Below are 18,273 nucleotides of genomic sequence, written 5' to 3' on the forward strand. Positions count from 1 at the left end.
GTGCATCAGGGCCCTTGGCTTCTAGTTTTGGTTTGTCAGTTAACAATTATTTTGAACATGAGCAAATCCCCTCACCTTTTGACATTACCCTTTACAAATCATTTAATACAAAAATAAAATGGGGAGATATTTTAACTATTACCATGTTTATTTTAGGTGTAACATAAAGGTTTGCATTCTACCTACAAGGAGTAAAGAGTATGGTTTCATAGCTCTGAGTGTGAGCTTTGGAATCGGATTACATGGGTTTGAATAGGTCCTCAGTTATTCACTGCTTCTAAAAGCTTGGTTATGTAAGTTCTGCCTTTAAAGACTCAGTTTCTCATTTGTAAAATGATGATAACAACCTACATAGCTTATAGTGATTTTTTGTAAAAGAAATATTTAATGTAGAAGGCTAGCAGAGTCTCTAAAAGAAAGCATTCAATAAGTACCTTCTTTTTTCTTATATTATTATTAATACCAGTATGATCATTGATGAAATTAGAACAGGTTGTAGTTCTTAGCTGGGTTCTATTATTGGCTACTTGTGTAACTTTGGATCCAATGATAATCTTGAACTCTCTTGATCTTTCACTATAAGGAATAATATCAGTTGTGCTTGGTAGGTAAATCAGCTATTCTACAGATTACTCTGCTATCATATATGATATGTCCAATAACTACAAGTTGATCACTTTTACTCCAGTCTCCTATGATTCTAACTTTCTCATCTAATTATCCAATGTATAAGGCTCATTTCAATTGAAGATCTATTCCAGGGCTTCTAGATGGCATGATTTATAATCAAGGTGTGACACTACTAAAACTTTGTACAATAGAAGCTATACGATTAAAAGGACACAGATGTGTCTCTCCTCCTTTCCCCCGACAATGTTCTCACTGAAATTGCCAGTTACCAATGGAGGGAGCTCCAAAGAAACTAGTGGCAGAGGCTAGCATGGAAGAGAAAGTTATGTTGGGCACACTTGTCAAGGAAGTGATTGTGGAAATGCCTGAAGGTCAGAAAAGTAATAAGCCTGCCAATCCAATTCAGAGCAACCTCCTCTCCCCAAAAAGCGTCTTGCTTTCATAAAATTTCAAATGTTTTCAAATGAAACAACTTGTCCCCTACATTTCAACTCCTTTAAATTAATCCACCGGGGCTAATTGGTGGCTACTTGTTGGATGCTGAACCCAAGCAAAAAGTCCAAAGCCCATCTAAAACCTCTCCATAAAGCTGTCTAATTCCAAATTCTTTACACTGTGCTCTGCTTTCTTCTGCAATGTCTAATATCTGGGACTCCCATTCCTTTCATGAGTATGCATGTCCTCAAATCTGTGTAGAAGAGAGGTTCCCTCTGACCCCCAGAACTACAGTACATTTCCCACATACAGTTCTTTCAGTCCTCTTTGAAAGGAGAAGAATGGCCTAAAGCAGATTTTTAAACTATTTACAATTGTATTTCTCAATCAGCTTCACTTAAAAAGCACACAATTTACATATGGTTATTCTGTATTCACTGAATGTTATACTTTCCCAAAATCTATCTCCTTGTCAACTTATTTTTCGAAAAATAATAATAGAGTAGTAGAAAAGCGAAGTCCAGAAATCCTTATTTCTTTGCTACCAGCTTAATTAATTATATTAATGATACTTTCTAGGGAATATACTGCATGCAAATAAATTTTAATATATATTAATGATAAAATATTGAAACATGTTATTAAAAATGTATACCTGCATACATGTATATTATAGACATCATGATTTGCTTCTGTTCCTCTCTTTAATATCATCTAGACTTACTGTCTTGATTCTCCTCAAACTTAATCCTTGTTATATCTATCCTAAAACTTCATGGTCCAATAATTATGGGTTTTTGTATTCCTCCAAATAAGCTATGATATTCTTTACGTCAGTGTCTTTGTATAGACTGATTTTTTTTTTCTAAGATAGATATGCCTACACTTAAGCAAGTGCATATCCATTCTCTAAGATCCAGAACTAGTGGCTCCTTTTTTTTTTTTTCAAATTGTTTCTTACCTTTCTCCTTCCCCAGAGAAATTTAACATTCTCATTTTTGTTGTTATTGTACCTTGTACTTTGTTAAAATATTTACCACCATGTTGTGTAGATATTTACTTGCCATTCTGTCTATAATTGAGCTCTGGAGTTTTTACTAATGTCTTTCCAATAGTGAGCGTTTAATAATTGTTAGTTGAGAGAGCTATATGATCATGTACTAGAAGGTTAATTATAGAAGATAACTTTTTCTAACGTGAATAGGAAAACAATGAGAAATGAACAATTGCATGAGCCAATCACATCATATTTTATATAATTATTTCATTAACAGCTAACATCAATCTTAGCCCAATTCTTCTTACGCTAATTTGTCGATGACTTGATTATGAAGTGCAGTAGTCAGATACTCATACATTTATAGTCATGTTTTAATTCATCAATTATCAAGTTCACTGTTGAAATTCCCACAAATTGTAGCACTTTATTTTCCGAAGGTAATAGATGTATTTTAAGCCTCAGATGAATTCAAATTAATCAATTTGCTTATAGAAGCCATCTAGAAGGAGATGCACTGCTGCTGGGACTTGAAAACAAATGCATGACATTTATAACATTATGGATTTTACTATCTGGACAGTTTCAGATACCCCATTGAGCATCAAATTTGCTGACCACAAAATCTCCTATGAGCTCTTATTCACTATATGCCACTTCTTGGTAGTGCTTATCACTTCTGCAATTTGAAGTGTGTTTTGGGGATTGTCTGATTAATTTAATTCTTCCCAATTAGATTATAAATTCCTTAATGGGAGGAAATGGACCTCTGATACCCACCATGGGATACACAATATCTAGCACACGGTCAGTAAATAATAAATGGATATACAAAAATGAAAATAATGTCCTTCATCCAACATTGAAGTAATGCTTGGTTTCAATAATTAGTTGGAAGAACAATATATATAGCACCACACCCTAAACCCATGAAGCTGCCAAGGGTTCTTTGGGAAGTTTCTGGAAATGCATCCTTGGTCAGGCATAATGCTAATAATGATATTAAGAATAAAAAGAAGGGCAACAGCAAACAACAGCATTAAAAACAAAAGTGAGTTAGCAGTAAAAAATGATGATGATTACAGTGAAAAAGCCCACACAGTACTAAAGGTGATTTCATACAACATTCCAAATCCATGCCACAAACTCCCAAGGTCAGTTTTAATATTCTATTTAATGGAAAGAAAAACTGAGTCTTAGGAAGGTAATTCAGTTACTGACTTACTTTTGTAACCCAGACCCATTTGACTACGCAATGACACTTTATTCTAGGAAACTTCTTTAACATTTCATTAATAAGAGCTTTTCTAAGCTAAGAGTTAAATACTAAAAGGTAAATATTATTGGTAACTCTGAAAAGCATCCTCAATGTTTGTTATACCATTTTATAATATACTTGTTTATGAATCTTTTCAATCTCTCACTATATTCTATGCTGCTGGAAACAAGTGACAGGGCAGCCCCGGTGGCTCAGCGGTTTAGTGCCGCCTTCAGCCTGGGGCGTGAGCCTGGAGACCTGGGATCGAGTCCCACGTCGGGCTCCCTGCATGGAGCCTGCTTCTCCCTCTGCCTGTGTCTCTGCCTCTCTCCCTCTCTCTCTCTCTCTTTCTCTCTCTCTCTCTCATGAATAAATTAATAAAATCTTTTAAAAAAGAAAGAAACAAGGGACAGAAATGTGTGTATTAGGCATTTATTTTTTAAATTAAAGTATAGCACATTGTTATTGATATAATGGTGCTTGATAAATGTTTGTGAGAGTGATATTTAAATGTTTTACCATCTCTTTTCATAAAAGTGGGTGGCATTTATTCAAGTAGAAAAATTATGTACCTCACTTATCACTGCATATATAGAAGATTTCACTTCACCTTTTTTCTAAATGCATTTCTTCTCATATGTACATATCCAAAACTCTGAAGATGAAAAAGTCTGGCTTGGTAATATTAACTAATTGGTATTTAATTAAATTACTCCTTTTGAGGTTATCCTTATTATAAACTTTATAATCCTAAAGTAGATAAATTAGTGGTTATTTATATTATATAATTTTATTTGCAAATTATAGAGTCTTTTGGGATTTTAAAAATTTATTCAATTTGCAAAATAATTGTAAGAATTTTAATCTTCTAAAATATGAATATTCAACTGAGAAACATATGGTTAATTTTTGAGATTGAAAATCTTAGTGATCTAACATGCCTTGGCCACTCTCTAGTGGTTTCTAATTTCTTTCTCAAAAAGCATTCAGAACACTCAGAAAGCATGTGTATGTCTGTGTATGTGTGTGTATACACACATGGAGATGGAAAGGAGGCAGAGGAGTAACCATTTAAGCCCAACCATTGTTGTTGCTACTGCAGCTTTCCCAGTGTTTCCCATTATAACTGAAAGCCTAATTTAATAATTGCTGAGATACCCAGCCTCACTGAATGCAGTAGAATCTGGCTTTTCAGTGAGCTACTGCAGTAAGAGATGAGTATATAGTTTTAATTTCCATTCAGGTATCAGCTCTGTCACTTACTAGATTTAACATCTTTGGAAAATAATTCATTTTCATCTGAGCCTCTGTTTCTTCATCTATAAAAGTGGGCTTAATAACAACACTTAACTCATAATATTGTAGGGCGCTTTCAATGAGGCAATGGCTATGAAAAATGCTCTGTAAATGATAAAACATAATATTTATAAAGCTGTATTTTGTAGTCAGGAGAGAAACAAAAAAAACTTTCTAGAGTTTCTCCATTTATTGACTACTGAACATTTTTAGGTCCAGGAAAAGAAAAAAAAGTAAAAAACAAAAAACACGTAGCTTTCAAAGTCTTCTGGCCTGAGCCCTATAGTTCTGCTATAGACATGTGCTTTTTGTAAATTCTTTACCTTTATGATTTTTAATTTTCTCATCTACAATTGAATGAAATTTTCCTCAGAGGGCATTTATGAGAATCTAATAATAAAGTAAAGGTGAAGTTTCTGGCACAGTGATCATGCACAACTATTTTTTAAACAATCTTTTTTGCTCCACAGTCTCCATTTATACTGCATACTATAGAAAACTTACTGGATTCATAATTAATAAAAAGGAAAAGTAAAATGAAAATCAAAAGGGAAGACAAGGGAAAAAAAGAAGATAAAAGTGAAGTTAATTCTAAAGATGGTGAACACTATCTTTATAGTTTGTGTAGGAATAAATTGTACTTGAATTTAATGTGTTTCCATGACAATTGAACATTATTTTACCCTTGGATGAGGACATTAAACAAAAACTAGATGAAACACAGAGCACATACTGGCATTTCTCTGGGGGAATTTGTGGGCTAGTCTTGTCTTTTGTGTAGATGAAGAGCTGAGGGAGATAATTGGCTGACACATTTCATATTTTCAAGAAGATGAGGAAAAACTAGCTTGTTCCTCCCTTTGGAAGTAAAATGTCAAGCAAATAAATGGAAATGTGGTTCTGCACCATGTGTGATTTGGGGATGATTCACAGCCTCAGACGCATCCTGAGTTCAGGAGCAGAGCTTGGCAATTTTCTTTCCCAAACCGCATTTGAACAAGTATGCTTTTAAAGATAACTGTAATAAAAACTTATGTTTCAGGTCATAAACTGTTTACTGCAAGAACCCTGGAGGAAGACATGGTTTTCCTGGTACTTTCCCTGAAAGATCCCCCTAAGACCACTTCTTCAATGTGGTCTCTGACCCTAATCCATGGCCAGGGACCCACTCCTAGTCTGATTTAGCTGCCTTACTCTGAACACCCATCTTATGTTCATCACTACACTAACCACAAAGTATTGATGTTCCATGGCTTCTCTGTCCTCCATAAAAACATTATTTTTTAAGGGCACATAAATTCATTTTGATTTCTGTATTCCCACAATCTAGCAAATAAGCAGGCATGGGAGCTTATAATTTGGTAGGTGAGTGAATACACTGTTATGCTTTATTCTTCTTGGACATGTTATATCTTCATCATTACCAAAAACAAATTGTCAGAGAAAGAGCAACATGAAAGCAACATTAGGGACTATGATAATGAATGAATTAAATAAATTCCCTTTGAGCACCCTTGTGTAAAGAGAACTTGGAGGTCCTTCTCAACGATTGGTAGTATGCTATTCAAATACTTAAATTATAAAAATTAAGATAGTGAGCTTTTCAATCAGACTAATCTGAATCTGCATCTTAGCTTCTATTCACCAAACCAAGGACTGCAATTGGGTAAGGAGACTTGAAATGGAGAGATAGTTTTTTTTTTTTTTATTAAGTCATCAAGGAATCACAAAACTTAAACAATATTTTGATAATACTATGAAGGACTATACATCAAAATTACAATTCACTGCTAAGCAAGCAGTGTAACTTTGTTTCTATTATTTCTTTACTCTCATTCAAGCTTGTGAGTTTTGCTGCATGTTTAATATATATTCTACACAGAATTTGCATGAGATAGTCTGAAAGATATCAAAAGCAAAGCTGATTCATGGACTGACTAAATAGAAATTTCTAAAGAAAGCAAAAGTCCCTTTCTCACAAATACGGAACATCTGCTCCAAAAGTTAGCCCAAGGCACAGATAATATATGCCTCTAGAATCATATGCTTGCCTAGGCTTTAGGGATCTGGGGATCTGGGTTCGTATTTGGACTCCAAGACTTATTAGCTGTTAATTCTCTGGTAAGTCATGCAAACTCTCTCTCAGTTTCTCCATATCTAAAACAGGATTATTATTTTTTTTTTATGATAGTCACAGAGAGAGAGAGAGGCAGAGACACAGGCAGAGGGAGAAGCAGGCTCCATGCACCGGGAGCCCGACGTGGGATTCGATCCCGGGTCTCCAGGATCGCGCCCTGGGCCAAAGGCAGGCGCCAAACCGCTGCGCCACCCAGGGATCCCTAAAACAGTATTAATAAATATTTCTAAATCACTATAAAGATTAAATTAGAATTAAACTGTGTGCATCCTAGAATTATATTTATCTTAGTCACTACCCATAATCTAGATCCTGGTGCTGTACTCCACATATAGTAAATGCTCAATACATATATGTCTGGTGTGATTTAACAAATAGGTTCATTTAATGAACCTTTTTATGCCTAAACCAGCTTGGATTGAATTTCTGTTGCTGGCAACCAAAATAACAGCAAAACTGCTTCAACTCAGGAAACTGATAAGCACTTTTTCTCAGAATACTGACTGTTGGCTTTATCACCCCCTTTGCCTTGCTCATAAATTTTACCTTAACCTCAACGCCAATTCCATATCTAGCTTTAAATAACTTTCCCATTTTCAATGTCCATGTAAAAGGTTATCTGCTATAGTAAACTTTTTTCTTTCCATCATCTTAATGTGATTTCCTTCTCTTTTGAATCTCTAAGTCCTCCTTATATTCTACTTTGTACTGCAGCTAAACTATGTGTGTCCCTGTACAGTAAATCAATATCTCTTTTGCTTCTCCCAGTTCTCCACCAAGAGATGTCATGAATTACCACTAGACTCTGTACAGAGTCCTGTTATTATACAGTCTATATAATACTGTAGTTGTGTCTTTGCTTGCTTATAGATTATTTCATTATTCTAATCAATTTATTTATCCCACTACTATAGCCTTGCCTGTGAATGGATGTTTAGAGATGGAAATTATCGTAGGAGACTAGAATATTTTCCAGAACGAGTACTGATGTTGTTTATCTCTATAATCCTCAAAAAAAAAACAGAAAACAAAACAAAACAAAAAACCCACAACAAAAAGCAATCACTATGGCAGAAATTGCTAATTGGATTCCAATATCTTTTCTCCCTTCCACAGTGACAGGAAATAAATTTTCAGCAGTACAAAAGTCTGGCCAGACTAAAACTACATTTCTCAGCCTCCATTGTGAAGTAAGGCCATGTGATTGAGTTTTGTCCATCGGATTGGCAAAATTGTCCTTTTGTAGTTCCCAAGAAGTTCCTTAAAAGACACCTTCATGTACTTTTTTATCCCTTGTTATTTACCCCTCCCTAATCCTGCTGTCTGAATGTGATGGCTGGAGACCCAGCTGTCATTGTAAGCCCATGAAACAAGCCTCTGGCAGAGTAGCAAACACAACAGAGCTGTGGTTCCTTCTTCAAGCAGAGCTCCTATATCATCCTGTACTGTCTATACAAAGTATCCATGCTGTGTAAGATGAATCGATAACTTTTTTTTTTCTTAAGTCACTATTATCCTCATAACTCATAAACTCATAGCAGGTGCTCAAAATTTTCTTCCTAAATTATCATCAGAGATAGTTCTTTTCCATATGTTCTTTTCATATTTCCTGGAAAAGTTCAGGGATAAAATGAAGATCTGGATTACCAACAGTCCTTTAGAAGAATGTAGCCAGGGAACACACCCAAGAAATAATTAAAACCATGGTATTAATCAAAAGAAAATGTATTTTCCACTATGAGATCAGTAGTATGCTATGGAGACAGAGAACAAAAAGTGAACTCACTTTACCCCCCAGGAGTACATAGGCTACTGGGGTCTAAAGATACAGAGAGAAACAAAATCATCTCTGAGACTGTTAGCCAATGGGATTCAGACTAAACACACTTGGAATCAGAGAGGGAAAACAAAATGTGGGTATTTTATTTTATTTTGTTTTGTTTTAATACCTATTCCCTATCACTTATTTAAGTCATCCTCCCCACCCACCTTCCTCTGGTAGCCATCAGTTTGTTTTCTATAGTTAAGAATCTGTTTCTTGGTTTTCCCTCTCTTTTTTCCCCTTTGCTCCTTTGTTTTGTTTCTTCAATTCCACATACGAATGAAATGGTGTGACATTTGCCTTTCTCTGACTGACTTATTTTGCTTAGTATAATACTCTAGCTCCATCCACATCATTGCAAAAGGAAAGATATTATTCTTTTTTTATGGCTAAGTAATATTACTCTGTGTGTGTGTGTGTGTGTGTGTGCCACTTCTTTATCCATTCATCAATTAATGGACATTTGCACTATTTCCACAATTTGACTATTGTTCATAATGTGGCTATAGACATCAGGATACATGTATCCTTTTGAATTAGTATTTCTGTATTTTGGGGTAAATATATATCAGTGTGATTATTGGATCACAGGGTAGTTCTATTTTTAACTTTTTGAGGAATCTCCATAGTGTTTTACAGAGTGGCCAAACGGGTTTGATTCCCACAAACAGTGCAAAAGGGTTCCTCTTTATTCATATCCTCAGCAACACCTGTTGTTTCTTTGTTGATTTTAGTCTTTCTGAGAGATGTGAAGTGACATTTCATGTCACTGTATGTCTTCTTTGGATAAGTGTCTATTTATGTCCTCTTCCCATTTTTTAAATTGGATTATTCATTTCATGAATGCTGAGTTTTTTAAGTTCTTTATATATTTTTAATAATAACCCTTTATCAAATATGTCATTTGTAAATATCTTCTCCCATTCAGAAAATTGCATTTTAGTTTTGTTAATTATTTCCTTTGCTGTGCAGACACTTTTTATTTTGATGTAGTCCCCATAGTTTATTTTTGCTTTTGTTTCCCTTCCCTCAGGAGACATATCTAGCAAAAGTTGTTAGGGCTAATGTCAAAGAAGTTACAGCTTGTAATCCCTTCAAGGATTTTTGTAGGTTAGGTCACTTATTTAGGTCTTTTATCCATTTTGAGTTTATTTTTGTGTATGTTTAAGAAAATGGTCCAGTTTCATTCTTTTGCACGTTGCTGTCCACTTTTCCCAATACCATTTGTTGAAGAGACTGTGCTTTTCCCATTAGATATTCTCTCCTACTTTGTCAAAGATTAAATAACCATATAGTTGTGGGTTCATTTCAGGGTTTCATATTTTGTTCCATTGTTCTATGTGCCTATTTTGAGTCAAAATCATACTGTTTTGATCACTATAGCCTTGTAATATAACTTGAAGTCTGGAATTGTGATGTCTCCAGCTTTTTCTTCTTCAAGATTGTTTTAGTTACTTGGAGTCTTTTGTGATTCCATGCAAATTTTAGGATTGTTTGTTCTAGCTCTGTGACAAAACGCTATTGGTATTTGGATAGGGATTGCACTGAATATGTATATTGTTTTGGTTAGTATAGACATTTTCACAATATTTGTTCTTCAGATCTATGATCCATTTGTTCTTCAGATCATCTACAATTTCTTTAATCATGTCATCTGGAAATAGTGAAAGTTTTACTTCTTTCCTACTGATTTGGAGGTCTTATTGCTCTGGCTAGGACTGCCAGTACTATGTAGAATGAAAGTGGTGAAAGTTGACATATCTGTCTTATTCCTGACTGTAGAGGAAAAGCTCCCCATTTTTCTTCATTTGGTATGATATTAGCTGTGGGCTTTTCATAAATGGGCTTTCATTATGTTGAAGTATGTTCCCTTTAAACCTACTCTGTTGGGAGCTTTTATCATGAATGGCTGCTGTACTTTGTCAAGTGCTTTTTCTGCATATATTGAAAGGATTGTATTGTTCTTATCTTTTCTTTTATTAATGTGATGATTGATTTGTGAATACTGAACCACCCTTGCAGCCCCAAGAATAGCTCCCATTTGATCATGGGGAATGATTTTTTTAATGTATTGTTGGATTCAGTTTGCCTATATTTTGTTGACGATTTTTACACCTATGTTCATCAGGGATTTTGGCCCATAGTTCTCTCTCTCTCTCTCTCTCTCTCTGTCTGTGTGTCTTTATGTGGGTTTGGTATCAGGGTAGTGCTGGCCTCATAGGATGAATTTGGAAGTTTTCCTTCCCTTCAATTTTTGGGATAGTTTGAGAAGAATAGGTATTAACTCTTCCTTAAATGTTTAGTAGAATTTGCCTGTGAAGTCATCCAGTCCTAGACTTTTGTTTGTTGGGAGTTGTTTTTTTTTTTTAATTACTAATTCAATTTTGTTGCTGCTAATTGGTCTGTTCAGATTTCCTATTTCTTTCTGTTTCAGTTTTGGTAATTTATATGTTTCTAAGAATTTATCCATTTCTTCCTGGTTGTCCAACTTGTTGGCATATAGTTTCATAATATTCTCTTATAATTATTTGTATTTCTATGATGCTGGTTGTTATTCCTCCTCTTTCATTTGTGATTTCATTTATTTGGGTGCTTTCTCTTTTCTTTTTGATAAGTTTGGCTGGAGGTTTATAAATTGTGTTTTTCAAAGAATTAGCTCCTGGCTTCATAAATCTGTTCTCTTGTTTTTTTAGTTTTTATATCACTTATTTCTGCTCTCATCTAGTCTTTATTATTTCCTTCCTTCTGCTGGCTTTAGGTTTCAATTGTTGTTCTTTTTCAAGCACTTTTAAGGTTACGTTGTTTAGTTGGGACTTTTCTTGCTTCTTGAGGTAGGCCTGTATTACTCTATACTTCCCTCTTGGGACTGCTTTTGCAGCATCTCAAACTTTTTTTAAGATTTTATTTACTTATTCATGGAAGACACAGAGAAAGAGGCAGAGACACAAGCAGAGGGAGAAGCAGGCTCCCCGCAAGGAGCCTGACGCAGGACTCGATCCTGAGTGTCCAGGATCATCACATCCTGGGCCAAAGGTGGTGCTAAACTGCTGAGCCACCCAGGCTGCCAGCATCTCAAACATTTTGGACTGTTGTTTTCATTTTCATTTGTTTCCATGTATTTTTTTTTATTACTATTTCTTCTTTGATTTCCTGATTGACCCATTAATTGCTTAGTAGCATGTTATTTAGCCTTCATATATTTCTGGTCTTTCCAGATTTTTTTCTTGTGGTTGACTTCTAGTTTCTCAGTGCTAGAAGAGGTCAGAAAAGGTCCATGATGTAATTTCAATCTTTTGTATTTGGTAAGGCCTGTTTTGTGGCCTAGTATGTGATCTATTATAGAGACTGTTCCATGTGCACTTGAAAAGCCTGTGTATTCTGTTGCTTTAGGATAGAATGTTCTAAATATATCTTTTAAGTCCATCTGGTCCAGTGTGCCATTCAAAGCCATTGGTTCCTGTTTATTTTCTGTAGAAGATCTATCCATTGATGTAAGTAGGGTGTTAAAGTCCCCTACTATTACTCTGTTATTACCAATTAGTTCCTTTATTATTTTATTATTAGTTCCTTTATTAGTTTATTATTAATTGCTTTATATATTTTGGTGCTCCCATGTTGGGGGCATAAATATTTATCATTGTTAGATCTTGTTGGATTGTCCCTTTTATTATTATACAATGCCATTCTTTGTCTATTGTTAGTCTTTGTTTTAAAAGTCTATTTTGTCTGACACAAGTATTGCTACACTGGCTTTCTTTTGACATTCATTTACATGACAAATGCTTCTTCATCACCACACTTTCAATCTGCAGGTGTTTTTTAGTCCAAAATGAGTCTCTTATAAGCAGCATATAGATGTGTCTTGTTTTTTTATCCATCCTGATACTCTGTGTCTTTTGATCAGAGCATTCAATCCATTTATATTCAAAGCAAATATTTATAGACACATATTTATTGCCTGTTTATTACTTGTTTTTTCGTTGTTTCTGGAGATTTTCTCTGATCCTTTCTTGTCTTTCTCTCTTTCATATTATGCTGATTTTCTTTCATGATATATTTTTTTTTCTTTTTCTTTGCATTTTTATTAGTGGCTTTAATGTGGTCTTTTCTAGTCAAGTGAAAGTTTTAGGAGGGGATCTTTGAATGAGGAAAATGCAAGATACAGCATTAAGATCACCAGCATAGGCACACATGTTGCCCCCGTCTTTACTCATATAGATACTTTTTGAGTCCTCATGGTGTTCTTTGACACATATAGAGTCACCCTTCTTATTGTACTAACACCCAGGCAGCTACCTTCAACCATCTTAATATTGTGTAGGCAACTTACTTGACATCTCTGAGGTAGATTATTCTGAGAAGTCACAGAATATAAGCAAACTTCCATATATAGGAATAAAGAAGGCATAGTTTAAGGAATATGACTAGACAGAGTTAGAAATATAGTCTAGAAAAGTGAATGGTGACACTGGCTTTATGGGATAGCAGTGTTCATGTCTTTGGAATCTACAAAGCAATTTTGGCAGATTTCTGTATAGAAAGCAAGTTTAGACTAAAAAGTCCTTCCCACTTTTTCTAATTCTTTCTTTCTCCATCATACTGCATGTGGCTTACTCTCTATCCATTTGAGAAGCAATTTTGGCTTTGTAGATTCCCCCACTCCCAACCCCAGAGAAGGCTGTTAAGTTTTTTATTTTGTCTCTAATAATTTTTAATAACTTCCTCTTGATCCCCAATGAGCTTATAATATAAGCTCAGTGCTTATAATGTAGATTTGGAAACACATATGTTATCTCTGATAAGTAAGAGTAAAACAATAATAAAAATATGTTTAAAATACAGTGGAAAAAATAAAATAAATAAAATAAAATAAAATAAAATAAAATAAAATAAAATAAAATAAAATACAGTGGAAATTTAAAAGAGAGAGAGAGAGAGAGAGAGAGAGAATGCCCTAAATCTAGCTGGGTAGGGAGGCGTAAGCAAGAGGAGTCAAAAACAAGTAGTTCAGTCTCAAGGCAAAAGTAGTTCATAAACTAAGAAAGCATTTGAAGAAGAAACAATACCAGAATGGATAAAGATTCTTGAAAGTGATATTTTTAAATATCAGGAAGTAATCTCAAATGGATAGAGAGTAAGCCACATGCAATATAATGGAGAAAGAAGAATTAGAAAAAGTGGGAAGGATTTTTTAGTCTGAACTTCCTCTCTATACAGAAATCTCCTTTTTTATCTATGGTCATCTGGCCCTTCTTTAGAAATTTTAGGGGCAAAAAAGGGGCACCTGTGTGGCTCAGTTAAGTGGCTGCCTTTGGCTTAGGTCATGATCTTAAGGTTCTGGGATTGAGCCTGAGTTGGGCTCCCTGCTCAGTGAGGAGTCTGCTTCTCCCACTCCTTTTCTCCCTCCCCCTTACTTGTTCCCTTACCCTCTCTCTCAAATAAATCATAATAAAAAGCTTTTTACAAAAAGAAATTTTAGGGGCGAAACACTTCATCTTGTCACTTTTTTGGAGCAGTCTGTTTTGTTTTCCTATAATTCAAATCACTATGTAACAATGATGATAATGATAGTAATAATGATATCAATTAAATATGAGTACCTACAACTTGGTAGAATATAGATGTTTGGACTTCAGTGTTAGATAAGTCTGGTTTACATCTCAGTTCGTCTGCTTAGCTATGTATTCTTTTTCTAGTTGATTAATATCTCAGAACCTATTACATCAAGTATTAAATATAAATATATATACAATGACATTTCACTTATAGTGCTATATTTGGGTTAAATGAGATTATATATAAAAATGTAGCAGATTCTCTTTTTCCACTTTTCTTCAATTGTTGATTTCTCTTTTTCCACCTTTCTTCAAGTCCCTTTGTAAAATCTTTTGACATTATCTTTCTTTTAAATTCACCCCCAGTCTGTTTTCTAATACAAAGCTGACAATATGCAAATGAGTTTTCTTTGTGCCTCTGCACAGGGCTGTAAGAGGTTTAAATAAAGCCATCTTGTCATAGCCACTGCTTTCCAGACAACTAACCCGTCAAGCCTCTGGCTCAGCTGGTAGCCATGATTTTGGGTAATTGTTTTATTCACTGGCACTGTTTTTAATAGCTTGTTACATGCTACAAGGAGAATCCATCCCAATAAATTTAAATGATATACTTTATGAGAAGGCCAATAAATAGACAACAGCAAGCTAGTTCAAAATGATAATTAATATATTACTGACTCAATCACTAAAGTACAGCTTTTCATTCTAAAGACACTCTCTGGATTCTGCTTGGGAGTCCTAAGCATTTAATTAGAAACCACATAGGTTTAAAAGCATACATATCGTACAATAAAAAATGAAGAGTACTTTCAATATTAAGCTTTTTACTGCTACACTTTCTACACTTGTAGGTAGATAAGTGTTGATAGGTGTTGATAAATCATATCCAATAATCACTACAGTAGAACTTGTCTTCCTAGTGAAGACGACTTTACCTGTCAAGATTTAACTTAAACTCTGTCTCTGTCATAAAACATTCCTTGAACCCTTCTCACCTCCTGCCAGGTCAGATCTTACACTCTCTCCTTGATTACCTCCGCCGTACTCCATTTAGACCTCTCTCATAGCACCTATAATGCTATGTGGGTTTTTTTGTTTACATTTTTGTCACCTACTGCTAGCTTATGATATCCATAAGGGAAAAAGGACAGTTTTTAATTCACTTAAAAAAAATTGTGACACCTAGAACAATTCTTATATATAGTAAGTATCTATATTCACATTAATACATTTTCTTTTTTTGGGGGGGGACCACTTTTTATTAAAATGCTTCTGGAAGCGGGCATTTGGAATTGCATAGTTAGTTCAAATGGCAGTGGTCCAACACAAGTGGCTTGGAACAAAAGCACGAAATCCAGAGCCAGCCTGTGGATCAGGAAGCTCAGCTAGGACTCCTCATGCGGTCTTGAGGGGTTCACAGCCTCGCTCTGACCTCTGCTTCTCCAACTACAGAATGTGGCTGAAGGCTGGGGTAGAGCTCTTGTTCTTAACTCCACGTCCTAGGATTGCCAAGAGCAGGATTCTGGGCTCAGAATCCCCTTCCACTCCTTCCTCCTACCGGAGCCCTCTCCTTTACCTGCTTATCTGCTGACGATCCTAAGAGACTTCCTTTGGGCCAGGGGCCCCGAGGTAAACAGCGTTAGAAAACTATGAAACTCCCTGTGCTAACAATGGAATTCCATTGGTGGGGGCGACCCCAAATAATTTATGTAAAAAATTGCTTTATGAACTCAAAATGCCTTAGGTTCTATCTTTCAAAAGTGGACTTAGAACACTCAGAGCCATTGTTGAAGGTACTGGGTCCTGCTAGACCAGACTCCCGGCTGGCATACTGTGTTTCTACCTACGAGCCTGGGTCAGGCTAACAGTGCCCACTGGGTGCTTGATACTGCCAGTTGCAGGTTCCCTGGAGTCCTGGGTGATGGTCACTAGAGAGAATGATTTTGTTCTACAGTTTTGATCATGAAACTTCAGGAGGCTGGATCTGAGACTCTGTAGAGAGCATCTGTAATTTAAGATGGGAAAATAAGGGGGCCTGGTGTCTCCTGGTGAAACAAAAACACTGGAGCCTCCCTACTCTGGACGACCCAGAGCCCCCAATCCTCATTGAAAGCCAAAGCACATGAAATAGCCCTTCTGGGAATTTTACTTCTCACAGCCTATCCCATAGAATTATTTAAACCAGATTTGACTTGGATAAACTGTGGGATTTATTGCCTGGGGCTTCTGGGCAGTCAGAGGACAACAGGAGGGCCAGGCTCACGCCCCCTCCCCAAGACCCATAGCCGCTCTGCCCTTCCTGTTCACCAGGTGGTGCTAGGACCTCAGGGTGTGCCTCCTGCAGACTGATCCCGGCCTACCCTTTCTAGAGCTGGACCATGCAGAGCTGTCCACTAGAGGCCACATCTGGCCTGGCTGTCACTAGAGCAGGGAGGGGGTGATGGCACCATGATGGACACCACAATTTCTTTCCACTTCAGGCTGACCCAAGGTCTCTGGGTTGTCTCAGTAGCTATTTCCCTTCAGGGTCAGGGAATGCAGTGGTTACCATGGAAACCAAGGCCTGGAGTGAGCAAGAGCAGCATTCCTGCCTGTCCTTCTGGCTCACACTGTGAACTGGGTTTGGTGCCAGAAAGGGGTCAGCTGCCCACCAGAGGGCAAGGGCTATCGTTCTGTTCAAGGGAAGGCCACTGGGAGAGGCCAGCCCCTGTCCTGCAGCCCCACCCAGCTGCTCCAGCTGGCCAGACCATGCTGAGTGGTGAGTGGAGCCTGGTGGGGCAGCTCCCTCTCCTCGCAGATGAAGGGGGTCTGGGGCAGAGAATTCTCCAGCTCCCGCTGTGCCTCCCGCACCGCCTCGTGGAAGACATGCTGCATGTGCTCAAAGTCCAGGCAGGCAGAGACCTCGAAAAACAGGCCCCCGAACTTGCCTGCCAAGGCCATGCCCTCAGCCTTGGTGACCTGCCTGTACTGGGCCATGTCCAGCTTGTTGCCCAGCAGCAGGGCAGAGGAGCTGCGCTGTGTCTCCTTGGCATGCAAAGCAAGCAGGTCCAGGTAGCTGCTGCTGTCCTCGAAACGCTGGCGGCTGTCCATGCTGTACACCACCAGGAAGGCCTGGGCCCAGTTCAGGCAGCCTCACAGTTCCTGGGGGTGTCCGGGTCTGCAGCATCCATGACCCTCAGGTGGACAGGCTGGTGGTCCACTGTCTCCTCCGAGCTGTAGGTGTCCTCCAAGTTGGGGTCATATTCGCTGATAAGCCTCCTGGTCAGAAGCTTCATGGTGAGAGCGGACTTGCCCGCCCCGCGGCCCCCAAGATGGCCAGACTGACCTCGAGCGGAGCTCTGCGGCCCGCGGCCCACGCGGTCCCCAACACCGAGCGACACAGCTGACAGGGACACGGTCCCGGTGGAGGGCCCCGAGCAGAGCGCCTGCCCGTTGGGGCCCTGCAGGGCGAGAGGCGGCTCCGGCAGTCGGTGTCCCCCCGGGCCAGCGTCCAGCACAGGCGGGCTGCCACATTAATACATTTTCATCTTTTCAAGTTAACAGGAATTATTGCTGATGCCTGTCCCATTATGAAATATTGCTCAAGGGTAAGGTTGCCAAATTAATATAAAATGTGTGATATAATATAACATATCTAAGAGACTCAAACTTGAATGTCAGATAAACAAAGCATAACCATTCAGCAAAAAGCTATCCTAAAATTTACATTCAAACTTAATTGGGCATTCTGTATTTTTATTTGAAAAAATTGGTGATCCTATCTAGAGGCAGAGAAAACCTGTATGATATGAGAGAAAAGTTTTAGATAACCTTTGGTGACATATTTAACTCAATTTCACCACAGAGGTGAAATTCATGGAGGATTTCCTAAATCCCTCTGCAATGGAAGGGAATGCTAAAGATACCTTTGCTTGACCCAAATAATCTATCCCGGTGCACTCCTTTTAAGGAGCTATAAGAGTTGAGAAACAATCTCTAACCCGATTGATTTAATACATCAGTACAGTACTCTTATTCCAAATTTGAGCAAATAGACAAGCGAGAAGGTGCAAACTAGGTAAATTTCTCTCTCTTCCATGGATGGATCTAAATGACAAGTTTCTGTCTGTTCTACCATCAACCATCTTTCTGCACATCCGTGTC

General features: G+C 37.3%; 1 protein-coding gene and 1 pseudogene across 1 annotated transcript in view; both read right to left on the bottom strand.

Annotated features, from left to right (window-relative positions):
• TENM4 (teneurin transmembrane protein 4) overlaps nt 1-18,273 on the bottom strand; it is a 2,712,352-nt gene that overhangs the window by 2,645,262 nt on the left and 48,817 nt on the right. The window lies entirely within an intron of this gene.
• Nucleotides 15,379-17,435, bottom strand: LOC144295479 (ras-like protein family member 12 pseudogene; annotated as a pseudogene).

The sequence above is a fragment of the Canis aureus genome, chromosome 23, assembly GCF_053574225.1.
Source record: "Canis aureus isolate CA01 chromosome 23, VMU_Caureus_v.1.0, whole genome shotgun sequence".
Lineage (NCBI taxonomy): Eukaryota > Metazoa > Chordata > Mammalia > Carnivora > Canidae > Canis > Canis aureus.